This window comes from Anomaloglossus baeobatrachus, chromosome 4 (genome assembly GCF_048569485.1).
Source record: "Anomaloglossus baeobatrachus isolate aAnoBae1 chromosome 4, aAnoBae1.hap1, whole genome shotgun sequence".
Lineage (NCBI taxonomy): Eukaryota > Metazoa > Chordata > Amphibia > Anura > Aromobatidae > Anomaloglossus > Anomaloglossus baeobatrachus.
In genome coordinates, this window is record NC_134356.1 from 452,450,079 (window position 1) to 452,464,364 (window position 14,286).

Here is a 14,286-nt window from a genome sequence, read left to right on the forward strand (position 1 = left end):
GCCCCCATTCTTTTAGGCACTCATATTAGTATCTGCATGTCTAGTTCTGTAACAAGTAACCACTATGCTATAGGCTGGTACATAGTTAAATAGTTAAATTGAGTTTCATTTTACAATTGAATATAATCAGATGTACGTAAAAATATCCAATTCAAAAAGGAATCTTATGAATGGTAAGAAGTGAAACCCTGCCATGTTCTGTTCAGTGTTGTTATTCAGGGTGAGGATTGTGTCCACAGTCAGTAGTGACAGTTGCCTGGTTTCACAATCTGAACTGGTTAATCAAAAAAAGGGAGCAGCTCAACTTGTTGCTTTCTGTAACCATAGAAGCAAGTTCAAGCTTTCTCTTCTTTTCACTGTTTTTCGAATCTATATAGGCTGAGAGAAGTGTATGAAAATGTCCAGTGAAAATGTCCAGTGATACCTGCACTGCAGGTAAGTCTGTGTGATCACATATTTAATATGTTAATCGAGGTATTTGTGTGCAACCCATATGTGTGTAAGCTTCTATATTCTATTCATGCTAAATCTTCAGTGTACTGTTTATTAACCTGTTCCCAACTGCCCACTATAGATGAGCGTTGGTGCTTGCTGGGCTCTGTGTAGCGCCAACATTTCTCTATTGTCGGCGGTCAGGCTGGGATAATGACCCCCAGAGTCCCGCAGGCTCCGGGATTCTGGTGCAGAACAGGTCCCGATGATGTTAACTCTTTGCTATCTTCCATATGTCGCGATCAATAGCAGTTTGTGATAGGGAGTGGGCGCCTTCTCTCAGCCCTCAGACAGGGTCTAATATACGATCTGTTAGTGCAGCACGGACAGGTGTAAGGTATCTCACTCCAGCCCTCAGACTAATAAAAGTTAAAGTCCCATAGGGAAACTAAGTATTTAACACCTTCAGTGAACACTAAGGCTAAGTTCACACAGGGCATATTTTGCTGCGTTTTTGGTGCGTTTTTGTTGTCACAAAGATGCATCAAAATGCATACATTTCCTTCTCCCAGCAAAGTCTATTAGATTTTGAGTTTGCTGTCCACACTGGGCATCTTTTTTTGGCTGTATCTTGGCTGCATTTTTGAAGATGCACCCAAGATGCAGCATGTCAATTCTTTTTGCGTTTTTCCAGCGTTTTGAGCCCTTCTAGTCAATAGATTTCAAACGCATTGGGAAAAACGCGGCAAAAACGAACATCGCACAGGCCAGGCCTTGCATATTAGAGTTCCTGTCCCTTTATGGTTTCTGGCCACAATAACAACTAAAACCTCATATTTTTTTGTACAGGATGCAGCCAGGTCCCTTTCTGTTAGGCCTTGCATATCAGAGTTCCTGTCCCTGTATGGTGCACAGATGGAGTACGACTTGGCAGCCCACCTGATCTAGTAGTATGGGCGTCACCTAATACGCTGCGGGCTTGTGAATGTGCATCTGCATGTGTGAACAGCACTCTATGCAAGCCATGTGCAGTCTTATCATCCAGCAATCGCCCTCTCCATTTTTTGAAAGTGTGTGTGATTTGCTCCTCCTGCATCTGTGATGCCCCACTTAGTGGGGGATTAGCTGCATCCTGCTAGAGTACTAGTTTTTGTCTTGGTGATAAAATTGCACACAAAATAGACTTGTATGGGGTGCCGTTTAGACATGTAGGTGCACAGTGTCTGGCTAACAGCCTATTAGTTACACCCATAGGCCCTGTGCACACAAGAAAATGTACCTGCGGAATTTTCTGCAGGTATTTCCGCAGGGTCACCCAGCAGCCGACATGGAATCCGCAGCTATCCATTATTGCGGATTTCATGCAGAATTGTTGAGGTAAACATACGGAAAATGTGCAGAATTCGTGCGTTTGTACTGCGGATTCCTCCCCTGTGTCTCCATAGTAGAAAGGCAGGAAATCTGCAGGACAATCCGCAGGAATAATTGACATGCAGTTCTTTTCCGCAGTTGCAAAATCCGCAGCATAGAAACAGCACACCCCAAATCATATAGGATAACACGGGGAGTCTCTGTACTTGTGCAAACCTGCGGATTTTTCTGAAAAATCTAGAAAATTCGCAGGTATTTTCTCCCGTGGGCACAGGGCCATACTATTAGACAAGGTGGCCAGCCCAGGACTATATAAGTGCACTAAACAGGAATGGAGACCCCAGTTTACAAGGCCAGTTTCAGTGAACAGCGTAAGGAAAAAAAATTGTGGCAAAAAAACAATGCTTTGTCACCATGCCACAAAAAAAGGGAATAAAATGCCATCAAAATGTTGAAATAAAAATGACATAGTTGAAAACGTCAATAGCGATCGTGGCATATAGAAGTTTGTGATAAGGAGTGAGCTCCTACTCACACCCCTCTGGCACCACTGTGACATAATCACAGGGGTGCCAAGGGTTGTCATGGTAGCTGGAAATCAAATGATAAACTCTGGGTCTGTCATGTTTGGTGGGCTCTTAGACCCAGCCAGAAGCAGGGTCTAACACACAATCTGTTAGTGCACCACTGACAGGTGTAATGTCTTGCCATGTACAAGCATTACATTAAATTACACTAGCCCTCAGACAAAAAAAAGTTAAAGACCCATAGGAAGACTAAGGCTGTGTGCGCACTTTGAGTTGAGTTAGTTGCAGTTCTAAACGCATCCTCTGGCAGAAATTGTCTTTGTCAAATTTGGTTTTGACCACAAAAACGCTAAAAATAAGCTTGCGTATTTACTGCGTTTTGACCGCGTTTTTACCGCATTTTACATGCTTTTTCCTTGCTTAAAGTCAGATGCGTTTTGAATACAAATACACTACTAAATAAAGTTAAAACATACAAACACTGAAAAAAAGGAAAGAAAAGATAATAAATATCATGATTAAAATCATACACAAAATAGCAATTTTTTAAAAAAATTTTTAAAATTATAACTGTTCTAATATTTATGCATAAAATAACGTTAAATTATGGATATTCATTAATTTAATTGTTGGACTATGTGTGTGTAAAGGGACATATCATGCCCTTAATGCATTGCATTATTTTGTCAAAAAAGCATGTTTTCTGCATCAAAAAAGCATGTAAAACGCTAAGATTTTGCTTTAAGATGCGCTTTGAAAGTTCTCATTGACTCTAATGTTAGCAAAACGCTGCCAAAATGGCAAAAACAATTGACATGTTGCTTCTTTAAAAGCAAGTATCTTGATAAAATTTCTGCATAAAAAGTGCAGCATTTTAAACAGCATAGTGCGCACAAGAAATCTCTATTTCCCATAGACTTTGCTTGAAAATCAAAACGCATGCTTTTTTGCATTAAAACGCTGCAGTTGAAAACGCTGCGGAAACGCATGAAAAAACGCAAAGTGCGCACATGGCTTAAGTAAAAAAAAAATAAAGGAAAAATTGCGAAAGTTTTTTTTTAAAAAAAATCACAAAATAAAAAACAAAAAAAAATGAAAAAAAACAAAACATTATACCAATACATACAGTATGTTTATTTATGTAAAAGCAAAAATACAAAAGCACACATATCTGGTATTGCGGCATCTGGGATGACCCAGTCTATGAAACTGTCACGCTATTTAACTTCTTCAGTGAACAGCATAAAAAACAAAGGTGGCAAAAAACAATGCTTTTTCATCATATTGCCAAAAAAAGAATATAAAATGTCATCAAAATGTTGAAATAAAAATTATATACCGTAGTTGAAAACGTCATCTTGTCTCTCAAAAAACAAGCTGCTATACGCTCCGTCAGCAAATAAGAAATACAAAAACTATAGATCTCAACATTTAGAAATGCATAACAATTATTCTTTTTATAAAATTGTTTTCATTGTGTAAAAGCAGCAAAACATAAAAATCGCTTAAATCTGATATCGCGGTAATCATACTGTTCTGAAAAAAAAAAGCTGGCTTATTACGGTACTTATACCAAACAGTGATTAGTGTAATAAAACAATTCCTGAATTGCTGTTTCATGTTCACTCTGCCTCCCAAAAATCAAAATAAAAAACAATCCAAAAATGTAATGTGCCCTAAAATGGTACCAATAACAACTCATCCTGCAAAAAAACAAGCCATCACTTGACTCTGTTGGCAGAAATCTAGAAAAATTATAGTTTTCAAAATATGGTGATGCAAAACCATTTTTTGTAAAAAAAAAAAAACAACAACAAAAACCACATTTTTAGTGTGTGACAGTGGCCCACCATAAAAAAAAATAATATGAATCTGGTATCACTGTAATCACAATGACCCAAAGAATAAAGCTGTCTAATCACTTATACCTCACAGTGAACAGTTTAATAAATAAATAAAAGTAATTCTTAACCTGCTGTTGATTTATTTCTTCCTCCCAAAGATTGCTCTAAGGATTGGTCCACATTTATTCTGCACTCTACGCCGAGTGCTTACATCAGGGTTTACGTGTAAATCTCTGAAATATGTGATTCAGGTGAAACCATCAACAGAACATTTTCTATAATGAGGTCGAAGGAGTCATTGTGGACTGTGTCTACCTATGATCCGACAGTGTCAATCTTTTCAGTGGTGCATAAAAGTGTGTTTGGCCACAGTTTTGTGCATTCCTGAAAAGGGCATCGTTGAACAGAGGCCAGATGGCGTTCAGAGTAAAGGCTACTTTACACACTGCGATATCGGTCCCGATATCGCTAGTGTGCGCACCCGCCCCCATCTGTTGTGCGACAGGGGCAAATCGCTGTCCGTGCCGCACAACATCGCCCAGAGCCGTCACACATACTTACCTGTCCGGCGACGTCGCTGTGACCGGCGAACTGCCTCCTTTCTAAGGGGGCGGTCCGTGCAGCGTCACAGCGGCGTCACTGAAGCGTCACTGAACCGCCGCCCAATAGCAGCGGAGGGGCGGAGATGAGCGGGACGTAACATCCCGCCCACCTCCTTCCTTCTGCATAGCAGCCGGGAGGCAGGTAAGGGGAGCTTCCTCGTTCCTGCGGCGTCACACGCAGCGATGTGTGCTGCCGCAGGAACAAGGAACAACTTCGTTACTGCTGCAGTAACGATTTTTAAGAATAGACCCCCATGTCGCCGATTAGAGATTTTGCACGTTTTTGCAACGATGCAAAATCTCTTATCGGTGTCACACGCAACGGCATCGCTAATGCGGCCGGATGTGAGTCACGAATTCCGTGACCCCAACGACTCCGCATTAACTCTGCTGTCTCATTTTAGTGACTGGATCTCTTGTGGGTGTCATCTGAATCCTGTCATTCCAAAATATAGATGAAAACTATGATGTAAATGCTCAGTGTAGAGTACAGGATAATTGTGATCTTATGTAAAATGTTCCCAATAAAAGCTTCAACTCAGTCCACAAAACAAAAAAAACAATGAATCACCACTCCGATCCATCATCTGTCAATAGAAATACAGTGGAACCTTGGATTAAGAGTAACTTGGTTTGAGAGCATTTTGCAAGACAAGCAAAGCTTTCTAAAAATGTGCAACTTGGTTTAAGAGCAATGATTTGCAATAAGAGCAAATACTCACCGTGCACACTTCCGGTTCTGTCCTTTCACTGAACTATGACCCGCTCTGGAGGTAAATTTCTGTACATATGTACTGTATACTGTATAGAATATACTTGTACAGTATATACTATATAGCATATCTATCAATTTGCATTTATGGTTACAGTATTGTACTTTCTTATTGATAACCAGTACAGCACATTGCTTGTATTGTACCTATCACACACCACAATTCTATTGTAAGCTAACGAGCAGTTTAATTTGTTTTATATGGTTGTTACTATACAGTGCAGTATTTTGTATTAGTGTACTGTAATAATTTTATATGAAAACAGGACATTATTTTGTATTACTGTAATACATTTGTATAAATACAGTAAATATTTTGGGTTAGGGAGAGAATACTCAAAAGTACCATAGCAGATAAAGGGTGGGTCCAGAATCTGCTGGAACCCTACCCGTTTAGCACAAACTCATTAACATAATATAGAGAAGAGGACAAGAGTTTTTCAGGTGCAAAAAAGGTTACAATTTTTATTAGACACAGTGGGGATAAACATCCAAAAAGTCATTAAAAACAGGTTAAAAAAGTAAATGACGGGTTACCACCACACTTAACAGTAACATAGGCTGTGGTGTGCACGTACACAATATATAGATATAGCACTGTCACATATACAGGGAGAACACGTGGGTATTATGTATCAACATGCTGTCACTCTCAGAGTCATGCAACCAGAACAAATAATGGTGCAGTACTGAGCACAGCTCATATTAAGTAAATGGGCCCACTGAGAACCCTGCGCAGACATGTAATGACAATACCTATGGCACCATACAACAGCCCAGCTGGGTGAAGGAGGAGGGGGACTCCGTCAGGAAAAGAGCCTCAGAAAGATCACCTACGTACGTTTCGATATTAATGATTAACAATCTTCATCAGCGAGGAGGCGTCCCCCTCCTCCTTCACCCAGCTGGGCTGTTGTATGGTGCCATAGGTATTGTCATTACCTGTCTGCGCAGGGTTCTCAGTGGGACCATTTACTTAATATGAGCTGTGCTCAGTACTGCACCATAATTTGTTCTGGTTGCATGACTCTGAGAGTGACAGCATGTTGATACATAATACCCACATGTTCTCCATGTATATGTGACAGTGCTATATCTATATATTGTGCACGTGCACACCACAGCCTGTGTTACTGTTAAGTGTGGTGGTAACCCGTCATTTACTTTTTTAACCTGTTTTTAATGACTTTTTGGATGTTTATCCCCACTGTGTCTAATAAAAATTGTAACCTTTTTTGCACCTGAAAAACTCTTGTCATCTTCTCTATAAAATATTTTGGGTTGTGGAACGAATTGTCTGTGTTTCAATTATTTCCTATAGGAAAATTCGCTTTGACATAAGAGTAACTTGGTTTAAGAGCACACTCCCGGAACCAATTATGCTTGTAATCCAAGGTTCCACTGTATAGGGTTTTTTTATGTTACTGGTAGCACAAAGGCTCTCCCCTAAAAGAAATCCAGCAAAACCTGTGGTCCCAAGTCAAAATGCCACCCTCCTAAGCCCCACAGTTGGCCTAAACCATATTTAGTGTCAACTTTTGGCATTACTGTAATGAGGAGAGCCCGCTTAATTTACAGGGTGTATGTCTCCAGAAGCACAAGCTGGGCACAATGTAGGGGCACTACAATGTACTAGGAAATACAGTGGCGGATTTGCGATTTTCACACAGCAACATACATTGCTGCTTGTTTCTGGAAAAAACTCATGTAATAAAAATTCTCCCTACACCAGTACATAAATTCCCAGAAGAGTGTAATTTCCAAAATAGGTCTCACTTGAGGGGGTTTCTACTTTTCTGGCATTTAGAGGCTCTGTATATGGACTCTGAAAACTATTGGAAAATCTGTGCTCCAAGAGTCAAATAGTGCTCCTTTCCTCCCCAGTTTCGCCGTGTAACTACACAGCATTGTACAGCCACATATATAGTATTGCCACATTTAGGAGAATTGTGTGACAAAAATGTTGGTGCTATATTTACACATTTCCCCATGTGAAAATATAAACTCTGAGGCTAAAACCATATTTTTTATGATAAAAGTTAAATTTTTTCTTCACGGCCCAATGGTATATAATTCTGTGAAGCACTTGTGGTGTTAAATTGCTCACTACACATCAAGATGAATTCATTGAGGGGTGTAGTTTGTAAAATGGCATGAATTATGGAAGGTCTGCTGATCTGGCACCTCTCGAGCTCTGCTAATGGGACATGATATCAGCAAACTATTCCAACAACTTCTGCAGCGCAGTGGTTGTCATGGTTCAGCCTCCCCATCCACATGACTAGGGGGCGGAGCCTTCTCCCGAGCCTCACTTCCGGAGCTTGGATGCTTTAAAAACTGACATCTCCAGTGAACCAGCACCGGCTATAAGCTTAGCGCTGCTTTGCCTGTGATTGCTGGTCCTGTAAGTGTTATCCTAATCCGTCTGTGCCTGTGCCCCCATGCCCTGTCTGTGTTCCGTCCCCTAGTCGTTCCCCCATTTCTCTGTCCCCTCTCCTACCTCCCCACTCAGTTGCTTCCTCTGGTACTGACCTCGGCCTGACCTCAACTCCGCTTCTGCTCTTTCCTCCGGTCCTCCTTCTGCCTGTACTGTGTTTGACCCAGCCTGCCTGACAATCCCTTGCACGCCCCGCAGCTCTGCTCCCCAGCTGTGCTGTGAGGCAGTGTACGAGCACATACTGTGTATCTACTTCCTGGTTCTTGTTGCTCTGTGTAGTGTCTTCTGCTGCAGAGCTCCGGCTCCCCCTGGTGGCAGCTTGACAGTGGTGCTCCTTCCTTTCTTAGCTTCGCACTTTGCCTCAAACGTAGTTTTCAACCATATATGGAGTAGTGACATACTCAGGAGAAATTCCATAACAAATTGTACCATTCATTTAATTCTATTACCCCTTTTAAAAATTAAAAACTTGGGGCCAGAGCAACATTTTATTGAATAAAATGATAATTTTACATTTCCTCAGCTCAGTTATACAATTCTGTGAATCACCTGAGGGTTCAAAATGTTCATTACTCTTCCAAATTCATTTTAGACATACTGTATCTGCAACATACTTTTACATTCTTTGCATGATAAATATCTCTAAAAGTACAGATGTGTTAATGATTACATAAAGGTTGTAGGTAAAAACTATCCTGTTGTATACTGTTTTATTTCTTTATTCTAATGTAAAAAATCTACCCCAGGCCTCAGCTTTTCTCCTGCTGTTGTTACCTACTGTTTTTAACTTCTTTGCTCACAACTCAGCTTGTCAAATGTGTATCAGTCATGTTGGAGCCACAGGTTATCACTTATCTATATATATAATTGCCTTATTCTGTCTGTCTGTCTGTCTGTCTGTCTATCTGTCTGTCTGTCATGCTCCAAAATTGTGTCCTTACGGTGACACAAAGCTGATTGGCCGCTGGGCTCGCCATGGCCCCGCCCCCCGCACGGATTGGCCGCTCGCCTCGCCTCGGCTCCTCCCCCGCACGGATTGGCCGCTCGCCTCGCCTCGGGTCCGCCCCCCCCGCACGGATTGGCCGCCACTCATACTCAGACTCACACGCACACTCACACTCAGACTCACACTCAGACTCACATGCACATTCACACTCAGACTCACACGCACAATCAGACTCAGATGTACACTCACACTCAGACTCACACTCACACAGACTCACACGCACACTCAGACTCACACGCACACTCACACTCAGACTCACACTCAGACTCACATGCACATTCACACTCAGACTCACACGCACAATCAGACTCAGATGTACACTCACACTCAGACTCACACTCACACAGACTCACACGCACACTCAGACTCACACTCAGACTCACACTCACACTCACACGCATACGCACACTCACACGCACACTCACACGCACACTCACACGCACACTCACACGCACACACACGCACACTCACACAGACTCACACAGACTCACACTCACACGCACACTCAGACTCACACGCACACTCAGACTCAGATGTACACTCACACTCAGACTCACACTCACACAGACTCACACTCAGACTCACACTCAGACTCACACTCAGACTCACACTCAGACTCACACTCACACGCACACTCACACGCACACTCACACGCACACTCACACGCACACTCACACGCACACACACGCACACTCACACAGACTCACACAGACTCACACAGACTCACACTCACACGCACACTCAGACTCACACGCACACTCAGACTCACACGCACACTCAGACTCACACGCACACTCAGACTCACACGCACACTCAGACTCACACGCACACTCAGACTCACACGCACACTCACATGCACACTCACACACACACACACTCAGACTCACACACACACGCACACTCACATGCACACTCACACGCACATGCACACTCACACGCACACTCACACGCACACTCACACGCACACGCACACACACGCACACTCACACAGACTCACACTCACACTCACACGCACACTCAGACTCACACGCACACTCAGACTCACACGCACACTCAGACTCACACGCACACTCACATGCACACTCACACACACACACACTCAGACTCACACACACACACACTCACACGCACACTCACACTCACACTCACACGCACACTCACACGCACACTCACACGCACACTCACACGCAGACTCACACGCAGACTCACACTCACACACACACGCACACTCACACGCACACTCACACGCACACTCACACGCAGACTCACACGCAGACTCACACTCAGACTCACACTCAGACTCACACTCAGACTCACACTCAGACTCACACTCAGACTCACACGCACACTCACACGCAGACTCACACTCACACGCACAAACACACGCACACACACACTCAGACTCACACTCACACGCAGACTCACACGCAGACTCACACTCACACACACACTCAGACTCACACGCAGACTCACACGCAGACACACACTCAGACTCACGCTCAGACTCACGCTCAGACTCACACTCAGACTCACACTCAGACTCACACTCAGACTCACACTCAGACTCACACTCAGACTCACACACACACGCACACACACACTCAGACTCACACTCAGACTCACACTCACACGCAGACTCACACGCAGACTCACACTCACACACACACTCAGACTCACACGCAGACTCACACGCAGACTCACACTCACACACACACACACTCACACTCAGACTCACGCTCAGACTCACACTCAGACTCACACTCAGACTCACACGCAGACTCACACTCAGACTCACACTCAGACTCACACTCAGACTCACACGCACACTCACACGCAGACTCACACTCACACGCACACACACGCACACACACACGCACACACACACGCACACACACACTCACACTCAGACTCACACTCAGACTCACACTCAGACTCACACTCACACTTCGACTCACACGCACACTCACACTCACACTCAGACTCACACTCAGACTCAGACTCACACACACACGCACACTCACACGCACACTCACACGCAGACTCACACGCAGACTCACACTCACACTCACACTCAGACTCACTCAGACTCACACTCAGACTCACACTCAGACTCACACTCAGACTCACACTCACACTCACACTCAGACTCACACTCAGACTCACACTCACACGCAGACTCACACGCAGACTCACACTCACACACACACACACTCACACTCAGACTCACACTCAGACTCACACACACACACACTCACACTCACACTCACACTCACACGCACACTCACACTCACACGCACACTCAGACTCACACACACACTCACACTCACACGCACACTCAGACTCACACACACACACACACTCAGACTCACACTCAGACTCACACTCAGACTCACACTCAGACTCACACGCACACACACACGCACACTCAGACTCACACTCAGACTCACACTCAGACTCACACTCAGACTCACACTCAGACTCACACGCACACTTACACACGCACACTCACACGCACACTCACACGCACACTCACACTCAGACTCACACTCAGACTCACACTCAGACTCACACGCACACGCACACTCACACGCACACTCACACGCACACTCACACGCAGACTCACACTCACACGCACACACGCACACACACGCGCACACACACGCACACACACACTCACACTCAGACTCACACTCAGACTCACACTCAGACTCACACTCACACGCACACTCAGAATCACACGCACACTCAGACTCACACTCAGACTCACACTCAGACTCACACGCACACTCACACACGCACACTCACACACACACTCAGACTCACACTCAGACTCACACGCACACTCAGAATCACACTCAGAATCACACTCAGAATCACACGCACACTCAGACTCACACGCACACTCACACTCAGACTCACACGCACACTCACACGCACACTCAGACTCACACTCACACTCACACTCACACTCAGACTCAGACCCAGACTCAGACCGCATCCACGTCCTGCAGCGGCGGAACACACACACCTCACACACACATCAGATCGCATCCACGTCCTGCAGCGGCGGAACACACACACCTCACACACACATAAGAATAGACACACACACACACATCAGATCACACTCACTCTCACACACACCTCACACACACATCAGATCACATACTCACAACATCCCGTGATATCGCTTGCTTCTCGGCGGCGATACTGTGCTATGAGCTTCCAGGACCTGCTGGAGGATCACATGGCCGGAAGCATGTGGTATCTCCGGATGTTGTGAGTGTGTCAGCGCGTATGTGCGATATCGTCAGTGTGTGTATGCGATCGGATGTGTGTGAGTGTGTGTGTGTGAGTGTATGTGATCGGATGTGTGTGAGTGTATGTGAGTGTATGCGATCGGATGTGTGTGAGTGTGTGTGTGTGTGAGTGTATGCGATCGGATCTGTGAGTGTCGGCAGAGGAGCATGGCGTGCAGCACAGCTGCTGGGGCCGTCCACCGGTGGGCATAGGGAGAAGTGGGGTGTGTGTGAGTGTATGCGATCATATGTGTGCGTGTTTACTGTCTGATGTGTGACTGTGGAGCACGATGGGGGGTGCACAGCATGGGGCATGGAGCACGATGGGGGGTGCACAGCATGGGGGATGGAGCATGATGGGGAGTGCGCAGCATGGGGGATGGAGCACGATGGGGAGTGTGCAGCATGGGGGATGGAGCACGATGGGGGGTGCGCAGCATGGGGGATGGAGCACGATGGGGGGTGCGCAGCATGGGGGATGGAGCACGATGGGGGATGCGCAGCATGGGGGATGGAGCACGATGGGGAGTGCGCAGCATGGGTGATGGAGCACGTTTGGGAGTGCGCAACATGGGGGATGGAGCACGATGGGGAGTGCGCAGCATGGGGGATGGAGCACGATGGGGGGTGCGCAGCATGGGGCATGGAGCACGATGGGGGGTGCACAGCATGGGGGATGGAGCACGATGGGGAATGCGCAGCATGGGGGATGGAGCACGATGGGGAGTGTGCAGCATGGGGGATGGAGCACGATGGGGGGTGCGCAGCATGGGGGATGGAGCATGATGGGGAGTGCGCAGCATGGGTGATGGAGCACGTTTGGGAGTGCGCAGCATGGGGGATGGAGCACGATGGGGAGTGCGCAGCATGGGGGATGGAGCACGATGGGGAGTGCGCAGCATGGGGGATGGAGCACGATGGGGAGTGCGCAGCATGGGGGATGGAGCACGATGGGGAATGCGCAGCATGGGGGATGGAGCACGATGGGGAATGCGCAGCATAGGGGATGGAGCACGATGGGGAGTGTGCAGCATGGGGGATGGAGCACGATGGGGAGTGTGCAGCATGGGGGATGGAGCACGATGTGGAGTGCGCAGCATGGGGGATGGAGCACGATGGGGAATGCGCAGCATGGGGGATGGAGCACGATGGGGAGTGTGCAGCATGGGGGATGGAGCACGATGGGGAGTGCGCAGCATGGGGGATGGAGCACGTTTGGGAGTGCGCAGCATGGGGGATGGAGCACGATGGGGAATGCGCAGCATGGGGGATGGAGCACGATGGGGAATGCGCAGCATAGGGGATGGAGCACGACGGGGAATGCACAGCATGGAGGATGGAGCACAATGGGGAGTGGGGATGGAGCACGATGGGGGGTGCGCAGCATGGGGGATGGAGCACGATGGGGGGTGGACCACGATGGGGGGTGCACACCTCCCCCCAAAACACACACACACACTGCCACACACGCACTGCACAACACACCACACACACACTGGGAACCACAAACACCGCCCTACACAGACACCCACACACACAACGCTGCACACACACAACACCCAACACACAAACACCGCGGCACAGACAAATATACGCACATACCGCACAACACACACATTGCACAAAACATACCTCCCCCCAAAACACACACACACACCCACACAAACCGCGCAACACACACACACAACGCTACAGACACACAGCGCTCCACAAATAACGACCCCCCCGCTACACCCAGACAACACCCAGAACATGTACAGCCCCTACACAAACACTTGGTAACTACACACAACAACATTTATATATATATATATATATATATATATATATATATATATATATATATATATATATAACAAAAATCATACATGAACTACACAATACGTAAATTCTAGAATACCCGATGCGTAGAATCGGGCCACCTTCTAGTTTATGAAATAAGCACATACTTGATACCTGTAAAGTACAATTGGTCTGAGCCGTAGCAAATGCGGAT

The 14,286-nt window shown here is 46.1% G+C and overlaps 1 protein-coding gene across 1 annotated transcript in view; it reads left to right on the forward strand.

The window, feature by feature from the left end:
- The first annotated feature begins 372 nt into the window (after positions 1–372).
- LOC142302502 (uncharacterized) overlaps positions 373–14,286 on the forward strand; it is a 79,804-nt gene continuing 65,890 nt past the window's right edge. Inside the window, exon 1 of the mRNA XM_075343582.1 lies at positions 373–435. The gene's annotated coding sequence lies outside the window, so the exon portion shown is untranslated. The remainder of the gene's footprint in view (positions 436–14,286) is intronic.